Raw genomic sequence first — 20,695 nt, forward strand, 5'->3', positions numbered from 1 at the left:
TTGTGGTCACTAAGCTGAGATTTTCCCCGAACACCTTAGTCAAACCCACATTGGTTTGGATTAAGACATAAATTATGTTTATTAACGAGAAAAGAATAGATTTTAAGTGATTCTAAGTGGTAGCAAACAGATCAAAGCAGATTACCTAGTAAATAAACAAAACCGCAAACTGAGCGTAACAGACAAGATAGGTAGGATATGAATTAGCCAATTCTCAACCTATGTGATGAACAGGCTGGCAGATTTTTAAGGCACAAGCTGCCTTGACTCTGTAGCTTGGGCTTCCCAGGTTTCATACACAGGCTAAAAATCCCTCTGGCCTGGGACCATCACTTCCCTCAGTTCAGTCCTTGCCCCTCAGGTGTTTCCAGGTGTGTTGTTGTACGAGGAGTGAGATAACATCATGATGTCATTTCCCCCTTTTATATCTTCTTCCCACTTACTGGAAAGCTCTTCTGCTGTAACCTGGGTCCAACGGTTCCCATTGTGTAGTGCTATCTCTGAGAGGTTTCTATTGTACACAGTTCCTGGGGTAATTCTTGTGCTTGTGTGCATTGCCTCAATAAGCCATTAACATTGGTTGGCCTTTTTACTGTCATAGCTGAAAGACTGCTTGTGGATGTTTTCAACCAAAAAAGTTTCAGTAACACATACATAGCCAAACTTCGTAACGTCACACACCATGATAACGCATACAATCCAACCAAATATTAATGTCTAGCAGATCAAGACTTTTAGAACGGTACCTCACAAGGCCTACTTTGTACAAAACGTATCCTAATTACATGACAGTAGTGAATATTGGGGTGCCAGGGGTCACAAGTTCTGACAGCCACGTCACAGATATACTCATCTGCAATGCTAAACCTAAAACTGAAATGCTTAGTTTCATGTTCTTCGGTTATGAAATGGCTGCAGATTACACATTTCTGAATAGGATTTGGGAAAGTGTTAAGCGAGCACCTGGGCACAGAGTAGTGTCTCATCTGAGTAGCTGCCTCTGGAAAGATTCCATACCTACTGCTGACAAGTCAGCATAGTTGCTGAAGAGTATGACTTTCCTTTTTCCAACTCTTTTAATGCTCTGAGGATAAGAGTACATGGGGTCTTCGATCCAAAATTAAGAACTGAGTATATTTCTCACATCATTATTGCTTCATGCATTTTGAGATCGTCATTCTTTCTAAAGAATCTTTGGATGACACAATGAGGCTTACAACACAAATATTCTCCTTTCTCCTGTACTGTGTACAGCTATTAATTCCAGTCTAACCCAGTCTCTATACAGCTGTAATCATAAAGAAAAGGTGTCCAATGCTATGAATTAGAAACATAATACATATGTGATATGACATGGACAAAGATATTTTAAATATGTAGTTCTAGTATGGACAAGTATAACTGCATTAATGAGTACTAAGGCTTTATGAAACCAGACCTGCTTCCACTGAGGTTAATTACAAACCTCTTGTTGACCTCACCTGAAGGAGGATGAGGCCATCTCTGTATGAACGCATTTGTATGTGTCTCATTTTCTGTATCTCACAGTGTTATTGCCTCTTTCTCTAACCTTTATCATCTGAATTTTGCCTCTCCTATATAGCATGTCTTGCCGAAACAAATGATTTCACATTAACTCATGATAATGTATGCACATGCAAAACTTGAAGTTAGAGGGATTTCAAGTGTCATACTAATTATATTGGATTTGGATCTTAAAATTCTGCATTGTTCAAATTCTATATTTAAAATATTCACACACAGCATTTATGCAAATTTACTGGGTCTGTAATAGCTGACTGTAGAACATGAGAAAAGGCCCTCAGCATGATTTTTAAAACTGGGGAGACTACTTCCTTCTTTAAACAGAAAAAGAAATAAGTAATATAATGATCAGTCCCCCTAAAAAAGACTAAAGTATTAATGGCATGTAGTGTTAATAGTCTGGGACTATGATACTGGCATAATTCTTTCATCTGACCTTGTGTTCCACCAAGGTATTTATGATTGGCTGGGTTGTCCTTTGCTCACCAACTAAGATTCAAACTGGATCAGGCTAGAACCACCAGGCGTGCTGCACATCAAACACTGCTCAGTGTTCAAAGACTTATATGAGATTTAGTTGCCCAGCTCCCCAGGAACTCATTTTAAGAATTATGTTAGATCCTGGGCCCGTTTTTATCATGAAGTAGGAAGCAGAAAAACAAAGGACTAAAAAGAGTCTGAAAATAATCATAACGGGAGTTCAGCAGCAATCTTCAGGAAGGGAGGAAAACAGAAAATGCTCTACTGATTAGAAATGTGCTCCTCAGTGGGATTCACTTGGTGCATGCAATAACCACATTAAATGTGTAAAACAGGCATTTTTTCCATGCAGATACCCTGACAGATACTTTCTCATTCATTGAATTTGCAGATCCCTGGGAATGAGTCTGCCAAAGCAGCAAACACCACCTGAGAGGGGCTGAGTGCCATCAACTCTAAATAACTTCAGGTTGTTCAGCACCTCACTAGACTGGAACACTAATTTTATGTACTAAAATATAGCTGTAGAAATACACACTGACTTCAGGGCTCCCTTTTAAAAAATTAGTCCATAAGGCCCAGAACTCCTATGTATGTTCTAAATGTAGATCATCAGTCAACTTCATGACCAATTAATCCCCTGGCATAAAATCCTGGCCCCACTGAAATCAACAACAAAACTCCCATTGACTTCTGTGGGGCCAGGATTTTATCCCTGACATTAAAAATGTCCTTTAATTATTCCTAAAACATTATACTTATTTTGCATTGCTACTGGCAAGGTGAAAATAACTATGTAATCCCCTTTAGGGTCTCATTATAATGAAAAACTTATACAAAAATCACAACACAATATTGTAGTCAATGGGCATACTACTCATAAATTTAGCATGTTAAGTGAAGGGAAACACAATTACATGTTTTAAACCTTACAATTTTAAGTGTGTTTAATATCTTTCTTGCAACATTACATTATACTGTGTAACTGAATATATTCAATTATATGATATTTACAAATGAATGACACATTCTATGTTTCTTATTCATTAGGTAACATTATTATTTCTACCTTCATGTACTAAGCTAGCTGTTTTATGACAGCTCTAGCAGGAGTATTTCTGAGTTAAATTGGATCTGACATTCTGAATTGTGTAGTATTCAGCCAGTTATTAGTTTGCTCGTTAACAAAAGTTTATGAAATGACATGGTAGAAGAAGCTGGGCTGGGAAAGATAAACAAAATAATAGGAACTGCAGCAGAAAGTCAAGACAGTTAGCACAGTATTCTTCAGTACGCTATTCAATGGGAAGCCCCTCATTTGAGATATTTAATTATTTCAAAAGTGAACGTGAAATGAGCTGCACCCTCTTTAGCTGACATACCAGGCTCAATGTCCCACCATAGACACCTAGATAAGACACATCTCATATTCAGATATTTGGATAATCACATTACATCATAGGCATGTGCAGACATGTCAGAATACCAAAAGGTGGGAGTTGAGCATCTTACTTGGGTCTTCCTTGTGATGGTGAAAGTCACAAAACCCAACTAATCCAAGGTGAAATTCAGCTTGGTGCAGAGGACCATTGCAACACATTGTAAATATCACATTGTGGATGCATGGTGTGTTTGCTAGATGAGTTCTCACACAAGGGTGCCAGTGCATTTCCTATGCACAGTGGGAAAGGCAGTTGTGCCTATCTCTCACAGACCAGCACAAGACTTTACTGAGAGTGTGGCGGGGAGAAGTTGTAGCATCACATTTATACGGATCCAGTGACTACAGTATCCTGAACCACTGGCACAAAGGAACTGCTATTCCAGTCGAATTAGTAGCTACAGATGGGCTGTGCAGCAACTGACCCTGAATTTCTTTAATTACAATGCACCCCATCTGCAGAGAAACTTTCTAGCTCTGATTCTCCAACGTGCTCAGCAATCTGGCCTTGATCCTGCAAAATGTTAAAATTAGAGCTGGTTGGAAACTGGAATTCCATTTTTTTTAAAAAAAATATTCGTTCTGAAACAGAACAAAAAATAAAATTTTCAAAATTTTCTGTGGAGCAAGAATTCCAAAATGTTATTTAAAAAAAATTAAAATGACATTTCATTTCAACATTTTGGAAACATTTCAAAGTTTCCCTGGGCAGCCTGGAGCCTGCCAACCATCCCGGCAGGGAATCAGACAGCTGCTAGGGCTTCTGGGGAGACAAGGAGCCTAGATTCCAGAACAGTCCTCTTAGTGGGCTGCTCCAGAACCGGGAATTCTGGAAGACTGGGTTCCCCAGAAGTCCATTAGATGGGGTGCTGAGGAGTGGAGGAGCCGGAGAGCTGAGAACAATTTTCCAATGGAAAAAGCAACATTTTCTTGCAGAAAAAAAATCCATTTTCCTTTGGAAAATAATTTCTAGAAAATAATTTCTAGAAAATTCCTGACCACCTCTAATTAAAAAGCTTAAGCTTGAGAATACTCATAATGCTGTTGTCTTTAGTTGAGCTACATACATGCTTAAAAAGCTGGATGGGGGCAGAGGCTAATATTTTCCAAGTGGACTAATGGAGTTAAGTGTCCAATTCCCGTTGAAAGTCAACAAAAAGTAACTCCCTTTGGACCCATTGAAAATCTTAGCCAAAATGTTCAGCACCTAGCAGCGTTGGGCCATACCTTCATTATTGAGGGGCAGAGTAATCCAGTTAGTTAGGGCACAAGCCTGGACTCAGGATTCCCTGGTTCAATTCCCTGCTCTACCACAAACTTCCTGTATGACCTGGGCACATCACTTAGTTTCTGCCTCAGTTCCCCATGTGCTAAATCTTCCTTCCCTACATTAAGAACTGTGAGGTGCTTACACCCAATGATAATGTCAGCCGTGTAAATAGTTAAGGTAGCTACTCTTCTTGGGTGAAAACTGTTAAGCAGTTAATAGTTTTATTTGTAGAATGTAAATGAACCAGAGATTCCTAAAACATTCTGTCTCAATTTTCATTACAAAATCCTGAAAAGAAATGTTAAATATTTTCCAATGATCAATATTAAGTAGGGCTGACAAGTGATTAAAAAAATCCATCAGGATTAATCACACTGTCAAACAATAATAGAATTTAAATATTTTGGATGTCTTCTACATTTTCAAATATATTGATTTCAACACAGAACACAAACTGCAAAGTGCTCACTTTATATTCATTTTTATTACAAATATTTGTGTTATCAAAAACAAAAGAAATAGTATGTTTCAATTCACTGCATACAAGTACTGTAATACAATGCTTTTAACATGAAAGTTGAATTTACAAATGTAGAATTATGTACACAAAATAACTGCATTCAGAAGTAAAACAATGTAAAACTTTAGAGCCTGCAAGTCCACTCAGTCCTACTTCTTGTTCAGCCAATCGCTCAGACAAATAAATTTGTTTACATTTGCAGGAGATGATGCTGCCTGCTTCCTGTTTACAATGTCACCTGAAAGTGAGAACAGGTGTTCACATGACACTCTTGTAATTGGTGTTGCAAGATATTTATGTGCCAGATACATTCAAGATTCATATGTCCCTTCATGATTCAACCACAGAGGACATGTACCCATGCTAATGAGGGGTTGTCAAGATTCCTTCCCCACTCTGAACGCTAGGGTACAGATGTGGGGACCTGCATGAAAACCTCCTAAGCTTACTTTTACCAGCTTAGGTTAAAACTTCCCCAAGGTACAAACGATTTTACCCTTTGCCCTTGGACTTTCACTGCCACCACCAAACGTCTAACACTGGTATTATTATTATTAGGAAAGAGCCTGTTTGGAAACGTCTTTCCCTCCAAAATCCTCCCAAAGCTTACCTTTACACCCCCTTTCCTGGGGAAGCTTGATAAAAGTCCTCACCAATTTGCATAAGTGACCACAGACCCAAACCCTTGGATCTTAAGAATAATGAAAAAGCATTCAGTTTCTGAAAATAAGAATTTTAATAGAAGAAAAAGTAAAAACAATCGCCTCTGTAAAATCAGGATGGTAAATACCTTACAGGGTAATTAGATTCAAAACATAGAGTATCCCCATAGGCAAAGCCTTAAGTTACAAAAAGACACAAAAACAGGAATATCCATTCCATTCAGCACAGCTGATTTTCTCACCCATTTAAAGAAATAATAATCTAACACATATCTAGCTATATTACTTACTAAATTCTAAGACTCCATTCCTGTTCTGTCCTCGGCAAAAGCATCACACAGACAGACCCAGACCCTTTGTTTCTCCTCCCCTCCAGCTTTGAAAGTATCTTGTTTCCTCATTGGTCATTGTGGTCAGGTGCCAGCGAGGTTATCCTAGCTTCTTAACCCTTTAGAGGTGAAAGGGTTTTTCGTCTGGCCAGGAGGGATTTTAAAGGTGTTTACCCTTCCCTTTATATTTATGTCACGCCCCCCCAAATCACAGATAGGGTGAAACACTGGCTGGGATTTCTTCCTGGAGCTCTAGGAAAAAAACAGTGTTAATAAGACACATGCACCTCTAAATATACTACCAAGTATATAAAGACTAACAATATTTTCCACATCTCAAGGACGATTTTAATCAGTTGATTCTGGGAAACTTTCACAGGAGAGTGCATCAGCCACTTTGTTAGAAGCTCCTGAGATGTGTTGGATGTCTAAACCAAAATCTTGGAGAGCTAAACTCCACCAAATAAGCTTTTTGTTATTTCCCGTGGTGGTATAAGCCACTAAAGCACAGCATGGTCGGTTTGCGGGTGGAAACGCCATTCCCAAACATACGGGCATAGCTTTTCCAGAGCGTAGACAATGGCTTAACATTCTTTTTCACTGACTGACCAGTTGCTTTCCCTCGCAGACTGCTTCTTGCTGAGAAACACTACAGGGTGGAATTCTTGATCTGGTCCTTCCTGCATTAAAACTGCTCCCACACCACGCTCGGATGCATCTGTGGTTACTAGGAACGGTTTGTCAAAGTCTGGGGCCCTTAGTACAGGGTCAGACACGAGTGTCGCTTTACGCTGGTTAAAGGCCTTCTGACACTCTTCGGTCCACTGAACGGCATTTGGCTGTTTCTTTTTGGTTAGGTCTGTCAGTGGGGCGGCGATTTGGCTGTATTGCGGGACAAATCATCTGTAATAACCGGCCAAGCCTAAGAAGGATTGAACATGTTTCTTTGATTTTGGGACAGGCCACTTTTGGATAGCATCCACTTTGGCCTGTAGGGGGTTGATAGTTCCTTGACCCACCTGGTGTCCAAGGTAAATCACTCTGTTTAGGCCTACTTGACACTTCTTAGCCTTAACAGTTAGTCCTGCCTCCCTTATGCGCGCGAAGACTTTTTGTAGATGCTCCAGGTGTTCTGCCCAGGAATCCAAAAATATGGCCACATCGTCAAGGTAGGCGACTGCATATTCTCCTAACCCCGCTAGGAGACCATCTACAAGTCTTTGGAAGGTGGTGGGTGCATTCTGCAGCCCGAAGGGGAGTACATTAAATTCATACAGCCCGACAAGTGTGGTGAAGGCTGACTTTTCCTTGGCGGATTCATCTAGCGGTACCTTCCAGTACCCCTCGGTTAAGTCCAAGGTAGAGATGAACTGGGCCCATCCCAGGTTCTCTAATAGTACATCTATGCATGGCATTGGATAGTTGTCTGGGCGAGTTACAGCATGTAGCTTACGGTAGTCCATGCAAAAACGTATCTCCCCATCTGGTTTGGGAACTAGAATCACTGGATTACACCCATCTGTAACATATCCTGGATCTCCCGTTCTATAGCAGTTTTAGCTTGAAGAGACACCTGGTAAGGTTGGACTTTAATTGGGTGAGCATTACCTGCGTCAATGGAGTGGTATGCCCATTCAGTCAGTCCTGGGGTGGCTGAGAACGTCAGTGCGTAGCTAGTGCACAGCTCCTTGATCTGCTGTCACTGCATACGCCCAAGGGTCATGGAGAGGTTCACTTCTTCCACACCACCAGCACTTTTCCCTTCATAGTAGACGCCTTCAGGCCACTCAGCATCGTCTCCTCCCTGGACTGTAAACTGAGAAACCTTTAATTCTCTGGAATAAAAGGGCTTCAGAGAATTAATATGGTACACTTTAGGCTTTTGGTTGGAGGTGGGGAATGCTATGAGATAATTAACAGCTCCCAGGTGCCCCTGGACCGTGAATGGCCCTTCCCACGATGCTTCCATTTTATGGGCCTGGAGCACCTTTAAGACCATGACCTGGTCTCCTACTTTGAAGGAACGCTCTCTGGCATGTTTATCATACCAAGCTTTTTGCTCTTTTTGAGCATCCTGTAAGTTTTCTTTAGCAAGGGCTAGAGAGGTTCGGAGGGTGTTTTGTAGGTTGGTTACAAAGTCCAGAATGTTCATTCCTGGAGAAGGTGTAAATCCCTCCCATTGCTGCTTCACCCACTGTAACGGCCCCTTAACCTCGCGGCCATATACAAGTTCAAATGGTGAAAACCCTAAACTGGGATGTGGTACAGCAAAGAGCAACTACCAACTGTCTCTGAGGATGCCAGTCTTCCTGGTGTCCACCAGAAAGAGATTCCTTGTATAAAAGTCCTCTTTCTACAACAAACCTGTATTGATTAGAAGAGCTGAGAGGCAGTGGGTTGCTCCGTGCCGCCGTCCAAGCTCTCTGGAGGCTTTCATCTACTTCCTGTTCAGTCTGGAACTGTTCCCTTGATGCTGGAGACATCAGTTCCTCATTGGACCAATGCTTGGTCCCTCTGGAAGCGATGCAGGGGATGAGGCTGTTTCCGTTGACTGTTGAACCACTCTCCGCTGGTGCACTATGTTGGGGTTCAGGCTCCGGCTGAGCCTCTTCCTGCTGCCGGTTCAGGTTTGGTGGGACCTTCTGGTGTTGGGGTTGCAAGTACTGGATTCAGTGCTGGCAATGGGTCTGGTGCTGGTTATTCCACCGGTTCCGGTTCTGGGACTGGCTCGGTCTGGGTCTCTGGGACTGGATCCACTACTGCTGTTGCAGACATTGGCCTGGGGTAGGGTCCATCACCTCTGACTGGGTTCTGGTAGAAGTTTCCGGAACAGAGCTTGGCGTCACGGCTTGTTTAGCCTGGCTGCGGGTGACCATTCCCACCCTCTTGGCTCACTCCACGTAATTGGCCAACTCTTCCCCCAACAGCATGGGGATGGGATAATCATCATAGACTGCAAAAGTCCACGTTCCTGACCAGCCCTTGTACTGGACAGGCAACTTGGCTGTAGGCAAATAGAAAGAGTTGGATTTGAAGGGTTGAATCATCACTTGGATCTCTGGGTTGATTGAATTGGGGTCCACTAAGGAAGCATGGATAGCCGACACTTGTGCTCCAGTGTCCCTCCACGCGATGACCTTCTTCCTGCCCACACTCACAGTTTCCCTCTGCTGCGAGGGTATTTGGGAAGTATCTGGGCCTGAAGACCTCTGGGGTGCAATGAACTGCTAGAAAACAATCCAAAGCAGTGCAGACCGATGCACATTCCCTTTTATCATCTTAGTCAGATACCACCAGCAGAAGTCTGATTTTCTTTTTTGCTGGTTCGAATTCTGTAGTTTCCACGTCGGAGTGTTGCTTTTTTAAGACTTATGAAAGTATGCTCCACACCTTGTCCCTCTCAGATTCTGGAAGGCATTTCAGATTCTTAAAGCTTGGGTAGAGTGCTGTAGCTATTTTTAGAAATCTCACGTTGGTACCTTCTTTGCGTTTTGTAAAATCTGCGGTGAAAGTGTTCTTAAAAAGAACAACATGTGCTGCGTCATCATCTGAGACTTCTATAACATACAATATATGGCAGAATGTCAGTAAAACACAGCAGGAGACATCCAATTCTCCCCCAAGGAGTTCAGTCACAAATTTAATTAATGCATTATTTTTTTAAACAAGAGTAACCAGCATGGAAGCATGTCCTCTGGAATGGTAGCTGAAGCATGAAAGGGCATATGAATGTTTAGCATATCTAGCATATAAATACCTTGCAATGCTGGCTAGAAAAGTCCCATTCGAACGCCTGTTCTTACTTTTAGGTGACATTGTAAATAAGAAGCCGGCAGCATTATCTCCCATATATGTAAATAAACTTATTTGTCTTAGTGATTGGCTGAACAAGAAGTAGAACCGAGTGGACTTGTAGGCTCTGAACTTTGCCATTGTTTTGTCTTTGGGTGCAGTTACATAACAACAAAAATCAACATTTGTAAGTTGCCCTTTCACAATACAGAGATTGAACTACAGTACTTGTATGAGGTGAATAGAAGAATAGTATTTCTTTTGTTTATCATTTTTACAATGCAAATATTTATAATAAAAATAATAATATAAAGTGATTACTTTACACTTTGTATTCTGTGTTGTAATTGAAATAAATATATTTGAAAATGTAGAAAAGCATCCAAAATATTTAATAAATTTCATTTGGTATTCTATTGCCTAACCATGCAATTAAAACTGTGATTAAATCGGATTAATTTGTAATTGCAATTAGTTACTCATGTGAGTTAACTGCGATTAATCAACAGCCCTAATATTAAGACAACTAATATTAGTCAAAGCTGAAAACAAGCAGTTATCTGCATTAAAACATTATTTTTAAATCAGAGGCTGATGTTAAAATGTTAATGAATGAATGAATGGAATTTTATAAACCAACAAAATATTTATACATTATCTCTTTGATGAATCTGGTCCACAATCACATATTTAAGAGATGAGAATAATCCAACAGCCCTTAGTGGAAAAAAAAAACAAAAACAAAAAAAAACTATTGAGAGACATACTTGGGAAGGGTTTATACACTCCATAGAATGAATTCATTGAGGGGGAAAATGTTAAGAAATATCTGAGTCTATTAATTTGCCATGTTAGATTTCAAAAGTAAATAATAATGAAATCACTATTTAAGAAAAAAACATATTTATATCAATCCATTCTTTCTTAAATTAAGGTGTCACTATAAATCACAAGTAGGAATATTGGCGTATGAGGAAAGTTGATAAATGAAAGATATTGACTGCAGAAGCGAATGGACTAAGGTTTCAAGACTACAGAAAAAAAATGAAGTGATATAGAAATAGCTAGGTAAAGAAATAAAGGTGTTAAAGAAGATAACAAAAAGATGACGGTGATCGTTTGGACATGTGTTAAGAATGGACCTGAGAAAGATATATGGGGATATATACTTGAGTTCAAGGAACTCAAAATAGAGAAAGATTTAGGTTGCATTGGATAGGAATGGTGAAAAATGACAGAGAACAAAAAGGTTTAAAGATGTACAGGCTTCATTCAAGACAGAAAGCGGTGGAAAGATTTTATTCATCCCCCAGTGTCTCTGCTAAGCTGATGGATGACAACGGAAAAAGGATGACGAATCAAACAATCCATGTGCAGTATTACTGACCTCCTGATAAATATGTGAACAAACAGATAATATGCTGTTTACCAGTGGTGGGCAACCTGCGGCCTGCGGGCCTCCACACGCAGCCCGTCAGGATAATCCGCTGGTGGGCCACAAGACAGTTTGTTTACATTGACCGTCTGCAGGTATGACCGCCTGTAGCTCCCAGTGGCCATGGTTCACTGTTCCAGGCCAATGGGAGCTGTGGGAAGTGGTGCAGGCCACAGGGACGTGCTTCCCGCATCTCCCATTGGCCGGGAATGTTGGACCGCGGCCTCTGGGAGCTGCGGGCATCTGTGCCTGCAGACCATCAATGTAAACAAACTGTCTTGCGGTCCATCAGCAGATTACCGTGATGGGCTCCTTGTGGCAGCCTGCAGGTTGCCCACCACTGCTGTATACCGATAAGTGCAGTAACTGAAAAATAAAATCAGAGTAGAGCCAGATGAAAAAGGTAGATTTTTCTTTCTTCCATGATCAGGAAATATACATTATTTCCTATGACGGTAAGCCTTGGAAATACCCCAGAAAGTTTTGGCACACTTCATCTAAGCAGTAGGGTAGGGAATGTTTCCAATGTGACTCTACTTGCTTGGAAAAACAAGTAACGCTCATTAAATAGTTTCTCATTAGGGAGAATATATATCCACTGCCTTAATCATCTCATTTTTGATGCTCAGAAATTTAACATGCTTCTGATGAGAGATTATTCAGTTTCTAGTTCATACCAGTCAGGAGGCCTGCTGATACTCATATTCCCTCTATTCTTCAGTGACATAACTAAAGCTCCCCATCACGTAAGGAAACAAACAGTAATTTTCCATAGTAGGGCAGGTTTAAAACAAAACCTCCATTTTCTACGAGGATATAGATTTTTTCTACAGAAGACTATATCATAATGCAGTTATATTTAAGCTGGTCAACTGATTAGTTGTAAAGCAGAAACTCCAACAAATGTAATCTGTTCAGTTCACAAATCATTCGGGATTTCAAATGAATATATTTGTTGTGCATAAGCACAATTCGATTAACAATTTTCAGATCATGGGTTATCTGAAAACTGCTTTCTTCAAGGATTCACTTTTCAGGATCTGAAACTGGTCACTCAAATCACAAAGCATGTACAAAACAGAATTCCTCTTCTTTGATGGGCACTCTGACCAGGTCACAAGTCCAAATTTGAATTCCGCCATGAGTTCCTCTTGCTTCACCACATCAAGTTCAAGCTTCTTGTCCTCAACCGTCAAAGGCCTTCACAATCCATAAGTACTCATCTACTCTTGCTTCTTACTGCGTGTCCATTGACTCCTCAGCTCTGCCAGCCTCATCCATTCATTTGGCAAATTCTCACAAACATACATGTATCTCTACCCACACTGCCCACTAGGTGTGGAACACCCTGCCTGAACCAATCAATAAGGCCACAACAACCTCTCAAGTCCCACCTCTAAAGTAACATCTATTAGAAATCAAACAATTTATTATGACTAGAGTGAGGAGCAAACAAAAACAGATGACATTTCACGGTCTATAATAATCAAGAAGAACATTGCAAGTTTATATCATAACAGTATATTCTTTCTTTCCTCCCTCATTTTTCATATGCCAGTGATGTTTTTATATCTTATGCTCTGTGTGGCTGCGATCATGACTGTGTGTGTAAGGCAGTCAGCTCATGCTTAAGTGCTTGCCTGAGTGGTGCTTCTGGCACTACTGTAATACAAAGGTTAGCATAATAAATAAAATAAAAATAATATTAATGAGAGCTATCATTTCTGCTCCCTGAGTAGATGACTGGGGAATAAGTGAGTGATGAAAAGTTAAAAAAAAAACCCAGAAAATACTTTTGTTTGTTCACAAATACCTTTGCGCTAAATTGTGCCAGTCAGTCACAGGTCAGAATGAGGCAGGGGAGCAGCTGGGAGGAATGCTGCCACTGGTAGGTAAAACAGTTCTCTTAGATGCCCAGTGTGCAGATGGAACAGCCTTTCAAATTCTAGCAGTCTCTGTCTTTTTGGGAATGTGTCAATCTGGTGCAAACATGGGAGGGGCAATGCCCCTGCTTCCTCCCTGCCCCCTACTATCTTTGAGGCACCATGTGCTCTCAGAGCAGGGATGGAACACTCCTTGCATTCTACTTATTGCAGAGACTGCAATTCTGCCTAGTTCTAACATAGGGTTAGGGAAACTGGGCACAGACACTAAAAGGTGGGATTTTCAACAGCACTTAAGTAATTTAGGAATATAAATCTCATTGCAGGCAGACAGCTAGCCGGATTGGAAAGAGAGCCTAAATAGGAGTTAGGCACCTTAGGTTCTTATTGGGATTTTCCAAGTACCTAAGCATGTATCTGTATCTTTAGACACCTAAATGTATTCATTTGTAAAAGCCGATACATGTTTTTGAAAATCCCACCCTGAGTGACTCCGCCACGTTCAGACAAGAAGTAATCGGCAGAGCCAGGAATTGAAGCCAGATCTTCAGATTACTGATCCAGTGCCTTAATCACAAGGCTATCCTTTTAGAATTTAAATAAGTATTTCTGAGCACTGGATTTGCACTATTCTAATTTGACCCCCTCTATTGTTTGCTAAACTTGTATACTCACTCTTGGGTTGTGGGGGCAGGGAGGGGATCATACTGGGTTTTTTTTTTTTTTTTTGCAAAATGGAAGACTTTTACAACTCTTAGAGACTTTGAAATCTCATATTACAGAAAAATCACTCTCTTTATGTTCAATTTTTAATTAGTTTTTCCCTCCTTCTTCTAATTACATCTATCCAGGTGTGTTTGCTGTATTAAATTTATATAGTACTTCAGTAATCCCAACAGATAAGATCATTAGGATCAGTAAACATGCAAGTTGTGCAAGTTCACACAAATTTGTATCAGATACAAATTTAATTAGATATGGAAACACAGATTCTTTACTCAACTTCTCCAGTTTGGTCATTTAAGATTATGCAAACTCTTTCATGGAACAAGCTGCCTAGGAAAGTTGTGGAATCTTCTTCACGGAAGGTTTTCAAAAAGAGGCTGGATAGTCATCTGTCATGCATGGTTTAGACACAAGAAATCCTGCATCTTGGTGGAGGTTAAGACTAGATAACCCTTGCAGTCCCTTATAACCCTATGTTTCTAGTGTATTCTATGTACAACAAAGAATAACCAGATCAGTTTGGAGAATAAGCACAATCTAGGGCCATTATTTTCTTTTTAGATAACATTCTCATGTACTGTATTTCAGTCAATAAGCATGGAGGTGACTGTTTGTTTGTTTTTTAAATCGGCCAGTCACATAATCACAATCAATACTGGCACTGTATCAAAAAAATAGCGTGAACACAAAACACAAAAAGGTATAGTCAGATGTGGAAAGGGCTAGGAGGGAATAAGTAGCGTCTTCTTCATGTAATGGACTTTCCCTCCCCCACTAGCTGAGTTGCAGGTGGGGTGTGGAATACTGTCTCACTATATTCCTCCTGTTAGCTCTACTGTTACAATAAAGGGAGTTGAGAGTATGCACAGAGAGCAAATATTGACTCCCACATTTGCACAATCATGTCAGACTAAATAAAAAAAAAAACTTTGCAAGCCATTTGCAACATCTTGTTTTAATATTAGAAGTGGCCTGACAAACTCCTGCACTGAGTCCCTAACACAAAATTTTCCAGAAACGTTTAGCCAGATCTAGACTTAAGGCTAAATTGGAACCCTTTCTTCCTCAGTTGGGCAGGGAGAGTAAGCCTTTCTCATTATGCCCTGCTGGCCAAGTAAGATTTACCAATACATGGATCTTAGTTCTGGGTGTAGGGAGCAACACAGGCGTTGCTCTCCCCACACTTTTGTGAACAAAGTTGCAAGAAGGGGCAGTGAGTAAAAGGGAATGGGTGGAGCCAGTGCTCTCCCAACCCACATCATCTCTGGAGAGAGTAAGTGGCCAGGCACAAGTGGGAAGAAAACAACATCCTTCCAGGGGCTGCAGGAACTGCAGCAAGAGAGCAGGAAAGGATACACTGTGTCTTTGAGGAATAATTCCTCATGGAGCTACTTCAAAAGCAGTAGGGCTTGTGAACTGCCAGTTCTCTAGGAAAAAGTAGCCCTTAGTGACTGGCTCTTATCTCTATAATGGGGTGAACCAAAATACCAGGTTCAAAAAGCCTTAATTATGTGGAAGGTCAGATTAGGATACAGGTTTTGTGGTTTAGGACATTTTTCTAGCTTTTCATTTAATGTATTTTTAATATATGTAAATATCTAAAAACTGTTCTTGCCTTTCATGGTCACATATACCTGAAGCTAGAGAAAGGACACAAGACCAGCCATACTCGGTCAGACCAATGGTGCAGCTAGCCCAGTATCCTGTCTTCTGACAGTGGCCAATTCCAAGTGCTTCAGAGGGAATGAACAGGTAATCATCAAGTGATCCATCTCCTGTCCTAGTTTCTGGCAAACAAAGGTTAGGCACGCTCAGAGCATGGTGTTGCATCCCTGCCCATCCTGACTAATAGCCATCTATTGACCTATTCTCCAGGAACTTATCTAGTTCTTTTTTAAAACCTCTATAGTTTTGGTCTTCACAACATCCCTTAGCAAGAAGTTCCATAGATTGACTGTGTGCTTAGTGAAGTACTTCCATTTTGTTTATTTTAAACCTGCTGCCTATTCATTTCATTGGGTGACCCCTAGTTCTTTTCCTTATTTACTTTCTCCACACCAGTCAACATTTTATAGACCTCTGTCATATCCCCCTTCCCCCTTTAGTCATCTCTTTTCCAAACTCGAAAGTCCCAGTTCTTTTACTGTCCCCATATGTAAACTGTCCCATACCCCTAATCGTTCTGGTTGCCCTCCTCTGTACCTTTTCTAATTCGAATACGTCTTTTGTGACATGGGGCAATCAGATCTGCATGCAGTATTCAAGATGTGGGCATACCATGGATTTATATAGTGGCATTATGATATTTTCTGTTTTATTATCTATCAGTTTCCTAATTGCACCTAACATTAACTTTTTTGACTCCCACAGCACATTGAGCAGATGTCATTAGAGAACAATCCACAATGACCCCAAGATCTTTCTTTCAGAATAACAGCTGTGTTAGTCTGTATTCACAAAAAGAAAAGGAGTACTCTAAGGTGCCACAAGTACTCCTTTTCTTTTTAAGATCTTTCTTGAGTGTTAACAGCTGATTTAGACCCGGAGTTTTGTATGTATAGTTGGGATAGTTTTCCAACACGCTTTACTTTGCATTTATCAACATTGAATTTCATCTGCCAATACAAGGTATTGTATTAATCAGATAAATTCATATAAAAACCGCTACATACTAAGGGACATGTCTAGCACTGGAAGAAAATATTTTCTGTGTGAGAGTGCATAAGTTTGAAGATCAATAATACAGAAAAGCTACCAATTAAATGATGCGAAACAAAACAGCAGGTTGCACATTGTCAGAAATCTTGTTAACTTTACAGGTGTGTTAACCATGTGATAAAATCAGAATGGAAATATGACTGAAAGTCACTCATTAAGCCGCCAACATGCGCTCATACATGAAAGACTATATGATGTGAATTTTCTACTAAGCTGCTTGAAGGGGATCATTAAGAAAAGGATTTCTCTTAAAGAGCAGGATCAATTAGAGTTGGCCCAGCACAAGGTTTAAATTCATTAGAGCATGAGTGCTTTCTTCATCTGCAATTGCTTACTGTGAGGATTAATCTCAGTATACAATAGACACTCTGGTAAACGTAACAGACTAAAACTTGATACTTATTAAACTCAAAGTTACCAAAAGAAACATCTAATTGGTACTTTACCTCTCTTAACCTCAGTGACCCATCTATCCCTGTATACAAGGAATAACTCCCACAGATATTGATGTACAAAGTGACTAGGTTTCTAAAGTACCAAAAGCGAATGTCAGAACTTCCTATATCTACTGGTCATTAGGGAAATTATTACGAGAGCTGGTTGGGAATTTTCCACCGGAATAATTTTCCAATGAAAAGTGCCCCTTTTGCAAAATTGAAGTTTCCTACAGGAAAAATTCAGTTTTGCTAGAAACCTCTGATTTTCTGTCAGGAAAAATTAAAATGATGGCTGTTTTGGAAGATCCTTGTCAATTTTATTTTGTGCCTGTAGGGGAAAAGGAGAATCGAGAAATGACTTCCAGATTGGCAGGTGGCAACCAAAAAATTCCATTTAAGTTCTCCTAAAATGACATTTTTCTATAAATCCATTCCTGTAAAAAAACTTGTGTTTTATACTATTTGTCCCAGTACTGGGTAGATTTCTCTTCTCAGAAATGGGGTTGTATTTTTGTTTTTTAACCAGGAATGGATTTTTGTTTTGTGGACAGCTCTATTTCTTCCTCATAGCTGTTGTTCACGAGACAGACATGTAACTATTAATTTACTAAACCAGAGAATTACTTAAGGACACAAATAATTAGCGCAATATCAATGTGGCTGGAGAAAAAAAATCTTCAATGAGTTAAAGGGCAACAAAAATTATTAGGGGTATGGAATGGCTACCGTATGAGGAGAGATTAATAAGACTGGGATTTTTCAGCTTGGAAAAGAGATGAATAAGGGAGGATATGATTGAGGTCAATAAAATAAGGACTGCTGTGGAGAAAGTAAATACGGAAGTGTTATTTACTCCTCATAACACAAGAACTAGGGGCCACTAAATAAAATTAATAGGCAGCAAGTGTAAAAACAAACAAAAGGAAGTATTTTTCACACAACACACAGTCAACTTGTGGAACTCTTTGCCAGAGGATGTGGTGAAGGCCAAGACTATAACAGCATTCAAAGAAGAACTAGATAAATTCATGGAGGATGGGTCCATCTATGCCTATTAGCGAGGATGGGCAGGGATGGTGTCCCTAGCTTCTGTTTGCAAGAGCTGGGAATAGGCAACAGGGAATGGATCACTTGATGATTACCTGTTCTGTTCATTCCCTCTGCGGCACCTGGCATTGGCCACTGTCAGAAGACAGGATACTGGGCTAGGTAGACCTTTGGTCTGACCCAGTATGGCCATTCTTAGTTCTTAATACTAAATTTCTTGATGGGAATGAATGACCACATGTATTTTAGATGTAGGTGAGCAGGTTTTGATAAAATAAAAGGCATGCAAGCTAGCCATTAATCTCTCCCCATTTTCAGTCTTATAATTTGGCCTAATGTGGGTGAGTTTTCATTAGGTCAGCAAAAAGCCTCTATCTAACCCAGGACTATCCTGCTGTCAAGTTTCAAGATCCTGCTCCCAAACCCATAGATACTTGATCTGTTCAAATAAGTGGTTGATTTTTTGATTTTTTTTATTTATTTTTTAACATGGGGAAAAATAGGTTATTTTCCAAACCTTGTTTTCAGAAATAGTTTTTGGTAAAACTTCCCACCACACTTCAGTCTGAGACAGAGAGCAAGCATTAAAAATTTCATGCCCAATTGTTCATGACAGGAAAAAATAGGAGTAACTGAAAGTATGGTCTTATAATTGAAAGCATTAGGCAACCCCAGTTCTGCCTAAAATTTCATTTAATTGTTGTCCATTTCTTTCATCCTAGTTCATGTGTATGTGCACATTTCTCAGTGTTTTTCATCAGCATAGCAGAACATGCCTCGTATATTTACAGCTATTTCTTTTCTCAAGCTTAGAGATATATCAAGCACTACTTCTATGGCAAGAATTGTGGCATCAGACCTATTGGTTATCATCAGGGTAGCAAAATCCATACTCAGCCTAATGAAGTGTTGATGGGTACTGTCAAGGTTCCTTCCCCACTCTGAACTCTAGGGTACAGATGTGGGGACCTGCATGAAAACCTCCTAAGCTTACTTTTACCAGCTTAGGTTAAAACTTCCCCAAGGTACAAATTATTTTACCCTTTGCCCTTGGATTTCCACTGCCACCACCAAACTTTATCTGAGTTCCTGAAAAAACAGAGTTTGGACACGTCTTTCCCCCCAAAATCCTCCCACCCCTTGCACCCCACTTCCTGGGGAAGGTTTGGTAAAAATCCTCACCAATTTGTACTGGTGACCACAGACCCAAACCCTTGGATCTTAGAACAATGAAAAAGCATTCAGTTTCCTTACAAGAAGACTTTTAATAGAAGTAAAAAAAAAAGAATCACCTCTGTAAAATCAGGATGGTGAATACCTTACAGGGTAATCAGATTCAAAACATAGAGAATCCCTCTAGGCAAAACCTTAAGTTACAAAAAAGACACACAGACAGGAATATTGATTCTATTCAGTGCAGCTATTTTCTCAGCCATTTCAAGAAATCATAATCTAACACATACCTAGCTAGATTACTTACTAAGTTCTAAGACTCCATTCCTATTCTGTCTCCGGCAAAAACATCACACAGACAGACCCAGACCCTTTGTTTTTCTCCCTCCTCCCAGCTTTTGAAAGTATCTTGTCTCCTCATTGGTCATTTTGGTCAGGTGCCAGTGAGGTTACCTTTAACTTCTTAACCCTTTACAGGTGAGAGGATTTTTCCTCTAGCCAGGAGGGATTTTAAAGGGGTTTACCCTTCCCGTTATATTTATGACAGGTACAAGTGAACCTTCATTGGATTGTTAACCAACGTGGTGACATTATAGGACAGTGATGTTAGAATCACCCATTCTTCATTGCATCTTTGTGAGAGACAGAACATTTTTTCCTCTGAGAATATTCAATATTTATATAAATATGCAAAAAAAACCTGATCAATGAAAAGCAGTGATTGGTCAGAATTTCAAATGATGATGCAAGCATTTTGCAACTTACCCAATGTTACCTGTCTAGAAACTGAGTGGGAACCCTCATGTGATCAGTCTCCCCCATGGCATCTCCAGTCATTTCTGGTTGTAGATCAACTGGAAATACTGGATCAAGAGAAGATCTTTTCTTATAGCATTTCAGAATTTCTACTTTAGTTCACAACCAAGGAAGCAGAGAGGCACTTTTTAAAAAAAAAAAAAAAGTAAGCTGTCAGAACATTTTTGAGTTTTCAAAGTTATTTTATTTGAGGCGATTTTGACTTTTTGGATGAAGGTTAGGTTATTTTTAAATTGTAGCCATGCCAATTCATCTATCCCTCTTCAGAATCATGCTATGACCAAAACCAATCGTAAAAGGACAACATACAGATCGAAACCCAGCATACAGTGGCAATGAGGATCACAGCAGTGAGAGAGAGCGTGAAATAATCATCTTTAAGAACAGGCTACAGACCTCAGATAGACCATGCGTGATAAGT

General features: G+C 40.0%; 1 long non-coding RNA gene across 1 annotated transcript in view; it reads right to left on the reverse strand.

Moving 5' to 3' along the window:
• LOC142072033 (uncharacterized) overlaps positions 1-20,695 on the reverse strand; it is a 51,379-nt gene that overhangs the window by 16,957 nt on the left and 13,727 nt on the right. Inside the window, exon 4 of the long non-coding RNA XR_012668311.1 lies at positions 20,224-20,398. This is a non-coding gene — a long non-coding RNA (uncharacterized LOC142072033). The remainder of the gene's footprint in view (positions 1-20,223; positions 20,399-20,695) is intronic.

Source organism: Caretta caretta, chromosome 5 (genome assembly GCF_965140235.1).
Source record: "Caretta caretta isolate rCarCar2 chromosome 5, rCarCar1.hap1, whole genome shotgun sequence".
Classification (NCBI taxonomy): domain Eukaryota; kingdom Metazoa; phylum Chordata; order Testudines; family Cheloniidae; genus Caretta; species Caretta caretta.